Source organism: Chiloscyllium plagiosum, unplaced genomic scaffold (assembly GCF_004010195.1).
Source record: "Chiloscyllium plagiosum isolate BGI_BamShark_2017 unplaced genomic scaffold, ASM401019v2 scaf_83177, whole genome shotgun sequence".
NCBI classification, from domain to species: Eukaryota; Metazoa; Chordata; class Chondrichthyes; order Orectolobiformes; family Hemiscylliidae; genus Chiloscyllium; species Chiloscyllium plagiosum.
The window spans coordinates 530-12,937 of NW_025207361.1; the positions used below are offsets into that span (position 1 = coordinate 530).

General features: G+C 46.8%; 1 long non-coding RNA gene across 1 annotated transcript; it reads left to right on the plus strand.

Annotated features, from left to right (window-relative positions):
* The first annotated feature begins 1,292 nt into the window (after positions 1-1,292).
* LOC122546599 lies at positions 1,293-12,402 on the plus strand. Its single transcript, XR_006310773.1, has 3 exons — positions 1,293-1,542; positions 11,067-11,354; positions 11,645-12,402. It is a non-coding gene; the product is annotated as an uncharacterized LOC122546599 (long non-coding RNA).
* Positions 12,403-12,408: the final 6 nt, after the last annotated feature.

Consider the following 12,408-nt stretch of genomic DNA (forward strand, 5'->3'; position numbering starts at 1 on the left):
TGTTTTTTGAGATATGTCTCTTGATTAAACTAAAGATATAAGCCATAACTATTAATTTAACTTGGAGCAGTGTTTTGTAGAGGAATAAGACGGTGTTATTTTCTGGGTCTGTAGATTGTGAAGGAGCAAAAATGGCCTTTAGTACAGTGATATATGCTTTTTGTCAGATGTGGGAGTTTAAGGAGAGTTTACAGGTTACTGTGGATTATATCTGCAATAAATGCTGTTGGATGTGAATCCTATCAGATTGAATGGATCGGTTGGAGATACAATTAGAGGCAATGAGGAATTTGCAACAGCAATGGTATGTGATTGATGGCAGTTATAGGAAGGGGGTAAAGTCGCAGTTATAGTCACATAGATGGGTTAACTCCAGGAAAGGTAAGAGAGGTAGGCACCTAGTGCAGGAGTCTTTTGTGGCTATCCCCATTTCAAACAGATATGCTGCTTTGGAAAATGTAGGGGGTGATGGATTCTCAGGGGAACGTAGCACAAACAGCCAAGTTTCTGTTATTGAGACTGACTCTAATGCAATGAGGGATACGTCGGGTTCCAAGAGTTCAATTGTGTTAGGGGATTCTGTAGTCCGAGGTACAGACAGACGTTTCTGTGGCCAGCAGAGAAAAAGCAGAATGGTGTGTTGTTTCCCTGGTGCCAGGATCAAGGATGTCTCAGAGAGGGTGCAGAATGTTCTCACAGGGGGAGAGGGGCCAGCAGGAGGTCAATGTCCACATTGGAACCAATGACATTAGAAGGGAAAAGGTTGAGACTCTGACGGGAGATTACAGAGAGTAGGCAGGAATTTAAAAAGGAGGTCCTCAAGGGTAGTAATATCTGAATTACTCCCAGTGCCAAGAGCTGATGAGGGTAAAAATAGGAGGATAGAGCAGATGAATGCATGGCTGAGGAGCTGGTGTATGGGAGAAGGATTCACATTTTTGGATCATTGGAATCTCTTTTGGGGTAGAAGTGACCTGTACAAGAAGGACGGATTGCACCTAAATTGGAAGGGGACTGTATCAAAGATAAAGCAGATCAATGGGCCCTTCACAGTATGGAATTAACTAAAGCTCGATTAACTAACCATCCCAGCTAACCTTCAAATGCAGGTGGGAAGAGATAATGTGTGGAAAACAACTTTGTTTCCCAGGAAATATCATTGGGTTAACCTGCTGTCCACGAAGTTATTTTATTACACTTTATTGGATTTACTCTGCAATTAAGGCAATTTCTTAAGAAACATATAAAAATTGCCTTTGTTCCAAGTGAAATTGTGCAGTTTCTCCAAGGAACACAGAAGGTTTTAACCTCTGTGCTGCTGGACAAACCTATGCCTGGCATCGTAATAAACTGCGAAATCTTGCTGTAGCAGACTGCATTCCTGTTGATTATTTGACCAATTGCGGGACCGAGAGGCCCCTCCCGGGGTTTGAGATCTTCATATGGTGCCGTGACTCGGATTCGGTACGGACGGATTGTGGACAGTGGTGTGAGAGCCTTGAGCCCTCTGCTATTGAGTGTTGAGGAATCGGCCAACCAGACGTGAGTATTTCATATCCGTTTGGTTTTCCTCTCATTCAAGCAGTGGTTGACCTGACCCCTCTCTGTCTATTGTCCTAGTCCAGCCCGACTAAGGGTCTTGGCAAGGATAGGGTCAAGGGGACCCTATAAATAAAAAGGGGGAAGAAGTGAGAGAAAAGTCGAAAAGGCTCTACCTCAGATCGGGGATCTGAGGACAGGATTGAGAAACGGATCCCAATAGGGTGCAGCACCCTTCAAAAAAAGAGAGAGAGAAAGAAAGGATTTGGGACTTTCTCAGAGTCGTGAAACTCTGATTCAATCAGATCGGCGCTATCTAAATTAATACCTAAACTGCTCTGTGAAATACGAAAGTATGGCGATATTTTATAACGGAAGTCTTGAGGGTTTTGGAAAGTCTTGCGGAAGTCGGTAAACCGTTGTGCGCCAACGGGTGAAGGTTTTGAGTCGGCACTATGTGGAAGGAAGTCTGTTTGAGGATTGGGGAATCACATAGACAAGATGGAAGATCCGTCTTCACTGTCAGTAAGAAGTTTCCGGGAAAGTCCGAAGCTTTTCGGAAACTTTCTGGCAGCTTAAACAAAACGTTAGATGGTGAGCAGTGGCCCCCTAGGTGACTCGAAACGTATTCAATTGGTTAAATCGGCCCGGCAATTGATTTGGCAGCGGAAACTGGCTCCAAAAATGAAGGAACGAATTAGACTGTGGCGGCAATTTTGTGACGAAAGTCACAAAGAATCAGTTTTGTGCTCAAACCGCCACTAAATTGGGAATCAAATTAACTACTGATGGTGCCATGAAATCTATTGAGCTCATCAAAAAAGTGAATGTGCCCAAGTTAAACAGCAACAGAAACGAAAGGAAAAGTCACTCGTGGCCTGGTTAGCAAACAGAACTGTCCAGTCCAATGGTTGGCTTTGGTTTAAGCGCGGGAGAGGATGAAAGTCTGGATTTAGGTGAATGTTCCTACCTAATCCCTGCCATCCCTGCCTGACTTGCAAGTGCGTCCGAACGCACCCCCGGGTTACTCTGTCGGATCTGCACATTCAGGGCTCCAAGTGCCCCCTGCACTACCCCCTCCTCCACAGGCTGTTCAGCCTCCGGCATATCAAACTGTTGTTCCACCTGGTGCTCAAATTCCTGCAGCCTACCCTTGTGTTCTCCCGCCCAGTTCTAACCCCCCCCCACAAACGTTGCTCCTTCTCCCCATTCCCCCCAGGTTACTGTTAACTCGGCAGCTGCAGCTCCGACCAAAGACGTATGCTGCTGCTGTGGCCATCCCTGTCCCACCACCCCGCTCCCCGGTTTACTGACCCTGTTGCTTGTAACGCTTGTAGTCAGCAGAAATTGAAACAGCACCAATTCTTTCAACTTGTTCAGCGATTAGAAACCCCTTTGAGTTCCTCTTCTGAGTACTCGGGAGACAAAGTACCTGCATTAGGCATGTTCCCGATGAGAGAACTACTGAACCCACGGGCTTGCCATCCCAGTCAAAACTCTGCTATCTGTATTTACTGTCCCTGGAAACCACATGAAATTCTGTCCGATCTTTAGTAAAGCACCGGACCACCGTATCAGCAGTTCATTGATTGCCTAAGCACCACAATTAAAGTTTGTGATGGCAATGCCCAGGATCTTTTGGGCCCTTCGTCAACAAATCCTTACCCACTCTGAACATGCCCGCTTTACTGAATGTATTGGTCACAGTGAGTTTACTGCCTTCCCTAATGCTGTTGCCCAAGATCAGCAACGACAAGATGTTACCCTTGCTGCTGACATACTAGCAAAACCTATTGACTTTACTCACATCCTCACCCCCAAAACTTAGGAGTCTGCTGAAGACTCCCTTGAGTGCTTTAGAGAATGTTATTCCAGCAATCGAGTTTGGAATGCTATTAATGCTCAGTATAATGCTCAGTGGGCGGCACGGTGGCACAGTGGTTAGCACTGTTGCCTCACAGCGCCAGAGACCCGGGTTCAATTCCCGCCTCAGGCGACTGACTGTGTGGAGTTTGCATGTTCTCCCCGTGTTTGCGTGGGTTTCCTCCGGGTGCTCCGGTTTCCTCCCACAGTCACAAAGATGTGCAGGTCAGGTGAATTGGCCATACTAAATTGCCCGTAGTGTTAGGTAAGGGGTAAATGTGGGGGTACGGGTGGGTTGCGCTTCGGCGGGTCGGTGTGGACTTGTTGGGCCGAAGGGCCTGTTTCCACACTGTAAGTAATCTAATTCTACGCTGTTAAACTGCCTGCCGCCCTCTGTAGTCACAGCCGTCAAAACAAAACACCTGGTATGGGTTGAAGCCACCCCTAACCAACTCCATTGTTCTATTAAGGCCTTATGGAAACAGCAGAGCGAAGACAGACCACCAATCTGTGTAAAATCAGGATTTGTAGTCCAGGAGGAGCTATCTCAACAACATCCCATGTGTCATAGTAACGGCCCTGCACCCATTCGAAACCACAGTCATGGGTATGGCCGAGGGGCTTCCTCTTAGAGTCTGCCTCCCACCTGTTTTATTTGTAAAAGCCTATATCACTAGGCCTGTGACTGCCCGACACGAAACTGCTTTACTTGCGACAGTCCCCTCCATTGGGCCTCTTATTGCCCTAGAGGGGCAGCAAAGAGGAATCAAGGAAGCTTATATGAGGAAACCTTCCGATGATAGTCATCCTCCACCACAAGCAAGAGGCAGAGGACAAATCACCAGTTTTTCACAAAATAATCCCTCTTCCTGTTGACTAAATAATTTTCCCCTACGGTCTGTGTCTTCCAAGCAGGAACCCACAGTCTTACTTAAAGTTAACAGCAGATGGTACCCCCTTCCTGATCGACACAGGGTCCTCAATATCTTCTGCGAAACTTGAATTTGCCAATCTCTAAACAGACCAAGACCATCGTTTTGTGATTACAACTACATTATCCTGCAATCTAATGGGACGGGACCCTGCTTTCAAGTTAAACTTGCCTGCTCCCCTGATGGTGTCCAACTTGACTCTGACTCAGTTGAACGCCAACTGTATGTGTCCACTAAATCTCAATGGTGGTCACTTGACCTTGACCCTCAAGTGCTTGGAGGTCACATCACCCTTGCTTATGATTGGACAGGCCAAGACAAATTTCTTGTAGACGTCTTTGCGGACTTGATTGGGACTGAATGGACTGTGCAGATTTTAGCTCGGGTCACCCGTCCAGAAGGTGAAGCAGATTCTGTTGAAATACCTCCTCACCTGTGGAAACAAGGGGACCCTTCAGCCCCTCACATCACTCGGAAGGTTAACCCACCCCATCATGCTAAGGACCTGGGGACTATGGTCCACCGTGTAGTCACCAGGGCTGACCCACACTGCTATCAGCTGCAAAGATTTTAAGAAGATATGACCATCCTCGACTGCCCAACTCCTACCTCCTGCAATGCCACAATCCAACACCATGAGAGTCGGGACATCCCTGATTTAGTCAACCCTGGGCCGAAACATCATCCCACGTTGGACTCACTGATTGTGAACCCATTCAAGTTGCCCTAAAACCAAATGTTATTCTGCCATCCAATCGCCAATACCCACTGAAACAACAGGCAATGCCAAGCCTTACTGCTGTAATAATTCTCCATCAAGGCATTCGAGTCTCTTATCACTTGTCTTGTTACACTCCAATTATGGCTGTCCCAAAGCCTGGCAAGCCAAACCAATATAGGTTGGCTCAACACCTAAGCTCTCAATGCCATTGTCCAACCTCTTCATGCCCTGGTCCCAAACCCAGCTCATTTTTGTCCTCCATACCATCAGATGCTAAATTTTTCGCCATTGTTGACCTCCAAGTGCCCTGTTCTCCTTTCCTCTTCATGAAAATAGCCAGTACCTACTCGCCTTTACCTTGGACAACAGCTGACATGGACTCAACTATACCTCAAGGCTTCAGTCACTCTCCAACCCTTTTCTAACCAACCCTGCAGAAACAACTAACCCTTACAAGTGGGTCTACACTGATGCAATATATCGACGACCACCTCGTCGCCAGTGTGGATGGAGAATCCAACCGCTCTGATGTTGTCCTCCTCCTGAAGCACTTGGGATATGTAGTCTCTCCACAGAAGGTTTCCATTGCACTACATCAGGTCAAGTTCCTAGGCCTCATCCTATCTGCTGACTCATGCTCCTTGCCGCATCACCCCTATTGTCAACTTCCCAGTCCTAACCACCGTAAGACAAGTGTGCCGATGGCTGGGCATGGTCAACCTCTGCAGACAATTGATCCCCTCTGCAGCTCTCTTCATTAAGATGTTGGCTCCATTTTCCCCCCACGAAGGGTACCTTCACCCTCTCCTCAGAGGCAAAGTAAACCTCCGAAGAGCTCAAGCAAGCCTTGTCACAAGTTTTAGCTTTGGGAAGAGCACTTTATGACAAGTACTATACCATCCTGGATGACTGTGCCTCTTCAGTACTCACTCACCTGGAGATCGACTTTGCTCAGTCACCTATTTTTCTATGAAGCTTGACCCTGTTGCTTTAGGCCATCCTCCTTGCACCCACACCTTAACTGCTATTTATCTTGATTCGGAGATGCCGGTGTTGTACTGGGGCGTACAAAGTTAAACATCACACACCACCAGGGGTTATACTCGATAGGTTTAATTGGAAGCACTAGCTTTCAGAGCGCTGCTCCTTCATCAGGTGGTTGTGGAGTACACAGTTGTAAGTCACAGAATTTATAGCAAAAGTTTACAATGTGATGGAACTGAAATTATACATTGAAACATACCTTGGTTGTTTGTTGAGTCTCTCATCTGTTAGAATGACCATGTTAGTTTGACTTCTTTCATGTGTAAATTGCAAAACTTTTTTTAAAAGTTACATTCTCAGGTTGACTGTAACGATTGGTGTCAGCCCAGATAAGATGGTAAGATGTTGAAGGTGTTGGCCCCCTGTGTTCCCTGTCTGCGCCATCATGTTTAGATTGATTCTAACCTAAAAATTGAGTTAACAGAGTCTTACATGGATTCATGCAGGTTTTGAGCAAAGTACAACGTAACTCTGCAAGTACAAATTCACCCCACAAACGTATATGTGTATGTGTTGCACGTAGGTGTGCCTGGGGTGAGGGGTTGTGAGTGTGAGAGAGTGTATATGTGTGTGTGTGAGTGTAGAGTGTTTAAGTCTGTGAAAGGATGCGTGTGGGAGTGTGTGTCTCTGTAGGAGTGTGTGAATGTCTGTGTGCGTGTCTGTGTATAGGAGTGCCTGTGTGTGTGTGCGCGCATGTGTGTGTGTGTGAACGTTGGCTGAGTCACATGAGTACCTGCCATGTACAAGGTGGGAGGTGTCCCCATGTGTAATGGTGGTATCTATGTCCACATTCTGATACGCCTTGCAGCGCCTACCGTAACAGGGTTGTATGGAGATGTCCTGAGAGCCGGGCAGCTTGCTACAAACAACAATCTGTTTGAGGTTTGGCGGTTGTTTAAAGGCGAGTAGTGGAGGTGTGGGGAAGGTCTTGGCGAGGTGCTCATCCTCATTGATGATGTGTTGCAGGTCACGAAGATCATGGTCTAGTTTTTCAGCTCCTGGGAAGTACTGAACAACGAAAGGTACCCTTCGAAAAGCGAAAAGTGGCCGAGCAGAGGCTGATAGCTCGGTTCCGTACCCATAGGGAGGGCCTCAACTGGGACCTTGGGTTCATGTCACATTACAGGTGACCACCATTGCACTACACACACACACACAGACACTCCTACACACACACACACATACACAGACACTCCTACACACACACAGGCACTCCTATACATATATACACACAGACACATGTATACACAGACACATAGACAGACACTCACACACACTTCTACAGACACACACTCCCACATGCATCCTCTCACAAACGTAGACACTTTACACTCACACACATACATATACACTCTCAACCGCCCACCCCAGACACACACACACAAAGACCCACGTGCACACATACACATATACATCTGTGGGGTGAATTTGTACTTGCAGAGTTACATTGTACTTTGCTCAAAAACCTGCATGAATCCACGTAAGACTCTGTTAACTCACTTTTTAGATTAGATCAGTCTAAACGTGATGGCACAGACAGGGAACACGGGGGGCTAACACCTTCAACATTGTATCTGGCTGACACCAATTGTTACAGTTAACCTGAGAATGTAACTTTTAAAATAGTTTTGTGATTTCCATATGAAAGAAGTGAAACTATTATGGTCATCCTAACAGATGAGAGACTTAACAAATAATTAAGGTCATTTTCCAGATGAGAGACTTAACAAATAATTAAGGTCATTTTCAGTGTATAATTTCAGTTACATCACACTGTATAGCTTTTGCTATAAATTCAGTGACTTACAATCGTGTACACCACAACCACCTGACGAAGGAGCGTCGCTCCGAAAGCTAGTGCTTCCAATTAAACCTGTTGGACTCTAACCTGGTGTTGTGTGATATTTAGCTATTTATCTTCGTTTACAATCTGCAGAGAATCTCAAACTGCAACAGGACGTTGCTATCTCCTGTTCTCATTCCGTAGCTGTCCTCCTGGGAATTTGCAAAGTCAACATTTCAGTGCAGCTCGCCGAAACCGTGATGAGATTTATCTCCTGAACCATCCTGGACTGGCCTTTAAGTACCGCACCGCCACTAACCCTGCCGATTTCCGTGCACATCCTCCTTCACCCTTATCCGCTCCCAAACATGATTGTTTTCTCCTCATTAGTGAGGACGCCCAAGGTGGTCCTGATCTTTCCGATGCCCCTCTCTCAGTCCCTGATATCAATATGTTCACTGGTGGGAATTCTTTCACTGACTGTAGAGGGTATGTGATAGTTGATGACTGTGGAATCCTGGAATCCGCTGCCTTTGAGACCCCTTTCTCTGCCCAGCAAGCTGAGCTTTTTTGCCCTCATCCGTGCTTGAATTCTCGGGACAGGGCTCCGTACTAACATTTACACCGACACCCAATATGCTTTTGGGGTTGTGCATGATCTCAGACAACTCTGGAGTAACAGAGGATCTTTGACATCATCTGTTAGGTGAATTGGCCGTGCTAAATTGCCCGTAGTGTTAGGTAAGGGGTAAATGTAGGGGTATGGGTGGGTTGCACTTCGGCGGGTCGGTGTGGACTTGTTGGGCCGAAGGGCCTGTTTCCACACTGTAATCCAGTCTAATCTAATGGTACTCCCATTTCTCACCGTCAGCTTGTCTCAGACCCGTTTGACCTCACTCCTGCTCCCAAAACAGGTTTCTGTTATCAAATGTACTGTCCATACTACTGGCCAATCCCCTGTTGATATTGGCAAAACAAGCCTTAAGATTGTGCCTAAAATGATGACTCAGACTGAAAGCTCTGACAAAAGTGGGTTTACCTCAGATAAACTAATACCAACCATTCACGATGTTCAAAATCCCACAACACCAGGTTATAGTCCAACAGGTTTATTTGGAAGCACTAGCTTTCGGAGCACTGCTCCTTCGTCAGGTGGTTGTGGAGGACACAGTTGTAAGACGAAGGAGCAGTGCTCCGAAAGCTAGTGCTTCCAATTAAACCTGTTGGACTATAACCTGGTGTTGTGGGATTTTTAACTTTGTACACCCCAGTCCAACACCAGCATCTCCGAGTCATTCAAGATGGGCGGCACGGTGGCACAGTGGTTAGCACTGCTGCCTCACAGCGCCAGAGACCCGGGTTCGACTCCAGCCTCGGGCAACTGTCTATGTGGAGTTTGCCCATTTTCCCCCGTGTCTGTGCGGGTTTCCTCCGGGTGCTCCGGTTTCCTCCCACAATCCAAAAGATGTGCAGGTTAGGGTGGGTTGACCATGCTAAATTACCCGTAGTGTTAGGTGAAGGGGTAAATGTAGGGGAATGGGTCTGGGTGGGTTGCTCTTCAGAGGGTCGGTGTGGACTTGTTGGGCCGAAGGGCCTGTTTCCACACTGTAGGGAATCTAAATCTAAATCTAATGTTGTCCTCTTACAGAGGGACGCCTCTGAAAGGCAGTTGTGGTCTAAAACCGGCTGTTATTGTAGTCCTGTTACTAAACCATGGGCCACTCCAGCTGTAGGTCTGATGTTCTTGCTCTATGGGTAGCTGATTGTCTCCACACTGCTGCACACTGTGGTGCTCGCTCGATGTCTGACCCACTTCTAACCACTTGGTGGCCTCCCCACCTGCAGCCGATGTCCCAACGAGTCTGTGATAGATGCCAAGAACACAGCCTGGGTAAGGGTGTTCCTTGCCCTGTGGGACAGAGCCTCCTCCCTGAAGGGCCCTTTCAAACCCTTCAAATGGACTTCATTGAGTTACAAAAGTGCCAAAGCTACATGTTTTAGTTATTGATTATGTTTTTTTCTAAATGGGTTAAAGCTTACTCTATTTCTCAAGCTCCTGCTTAAGATTATCCTACTTAAGTATTGGTATTGGTATTCCCCTCTGTCTGTCTTCTCACAATGGTCCTCATTTTATTGGTGACATTAATGACGAATTATGCTCCAACTTCAGCATCTGCCGCCACTCCATTGTGCTTATCGCCCACAGGCTACAGGTCTTGTGGAGCGCTGTAACCAGACCCTGAAAACTGAACTCGCCAAATTGACTTTGGAGACAGGCCTTTCCTGGGTTAAGCTATTGCCTCTGGTACTGTTTCACCCAGGCAAAAGTGAGGACTGCAGATGCAGGAAACCAGAGGCTAGATCAGAGTGGTGCTGGAAAAGCACAGCAGGTCAGGCAGCGTCCGAGGAGCAGGAAAATCGATGTTTCGGGCAAAAGCCCTTCATCAGGAATAGAGGCAGGGAGCCTCCAGGGTGGAGAGATAAATGGGGGGGTGGGGCTGGTGAGAAGGTAGCCAGGAGTACAATAGGCAAATGGGGGTGGGGATAGAGGTGATAGGCAAGAGAGGAGGGCGCAGGTGGAGCGGAGTGGGAAGGGAGGTAGGACAGGTCATGGGGACAGTGCTGAGCTGGAAGGTTGGAACTGAGGTAAGGTGGGGGGGAGGGAAAATGAGGAAACTGGTGAAGTCTACCAGTTTCACCTACACTGCACTCCTGCTGGTAAAACCCGGTTATCTCCTGCCAAAATAGTCTATGGCCGAGCCCTTCACACCCCTTGGGATGACACCACCACCCCTGTTCACTTTCACCACATGGCTGAAGACATGTCCTCCTGGGTCCACTCCTTAACTAAAATTTTACGAGGACTTCACTCCCGAGTCCGTGCTGCTGACTAAAACCTCCCCTTTCTCAACGGTGTTCCCACTATTGAGCCAAGCTCCTTTACCCTCACCAAGAATTGGACATGCCGCAGCCTCCGACTTCGATGGGAGGGACCCTTCCAAGTCCTCCTCACTAGCCCGACTGCTGCTAAGAATCAGCTGCCAGGGTCCCCACCTCCATCGTTGTAAGGTCATCACACGAGCCCCTTCAAAGGGGGGAGACGTTGGGAAATGAAAGAGGAACCAGAACCAGACCACTAAGATACAGCTGTCTGTTCTGAATATTAATTCTCCTTCTGTTTTAGATACTCTTGCTTCAGAAATGACCACTAGGATCAAGATCGAGCTTACCCTGCTATGCGGACTTGCCATCACCAGCACTGGTGCACGAGGAGGGACCGTCTAACCGTGCGATCCTGAGCAACCAGGGACTGTGTACCATCTATGCCAAGAAGGTGTCCTTGTGTGCCAAGAGACTGGTTCCTTTGGTGCGTGGAAGGTTACCAATAATGACTGCTGCTGTGGTCAACTACAGCAACGAGACCGGACAATCCATTTACAGAACAAGTCTCAATGGTCTTTACCCTGTCCAGGTGCTGTGTGCCAGTTTGATTTCCGTTGTGCTTTGGTCATTCCATTTATTGGAGGAAATCCATAAGTAACTGGCAGGTGGACATAAGTAATATCTAAAAGAAATATTATGTCCAGTAAACACTTTAGAAGCGTTCCATACTCCTTTGTTGAGATTCGGGAGGGGAAAAGGGGTCAGAGAGTCTTTTGCTGAAGTAACAGACCACTTCATCCCTGCCAGATATTCAGCTGTGACTCTGGAGAAACAAATTGTTTGTGAAGGATAACGTTTTCCCCTTCTTCTGTTTTGCAGCGTGACTTATTTGAATGAAGGCAAGGCTTACCAGGGTCGCCTATCACACAATGGAATGACCAAAGGGGAGAGATGAGGTACCGAAACTTGGATTTAGGCTGTTACCAGGAGCAACCATTTTACGCATAGTTTTATTCACCATAACCAGACACTTCTCAACGCAAAGTAACATAACAAAATGGCTTCAGGCTGCAAATTAACACTGCGTTTAAAATGCCCTCTCACCCTGCTAAAGGCGGCATTCCTGCCTTGCTGAGCTAACTGTATCAAAGATAAAGCAGATCAATGGACCCTTCACAGTATGGAATTAACTAAAGCTAGATAGGACATTACTAACCATCCCAGCTAACCTTCAAATGCAGGTGGGAAGAGATAATGTGTGGAAAACAACTTTGTTTCCCAGGAAATATCATTGGGTTAACCTGCTGTCCACAATGCTATTTTATTACACTTTATTGGATTTACTCTGCAATTAAGGCTGTACTATTTCTTAAGAAATATATAAAAATTGCCTTTGTTCCAAGTGAAATTGTGCAGTTTCTCCAAGGAACACAGAAGGTGTGCGATTGTCTCTCTCTCACACACACACACACACACACATACAGACAGACACATACAATCAGACACATACAATCATTCATTCACATATGCACGCACATAAAGATACAGACACACACACTCTCTCGTTCACATATACACAGACACATGCGCACACACACACAATTATTCATTCACGTACATATATAGAAACATTAATTTACATG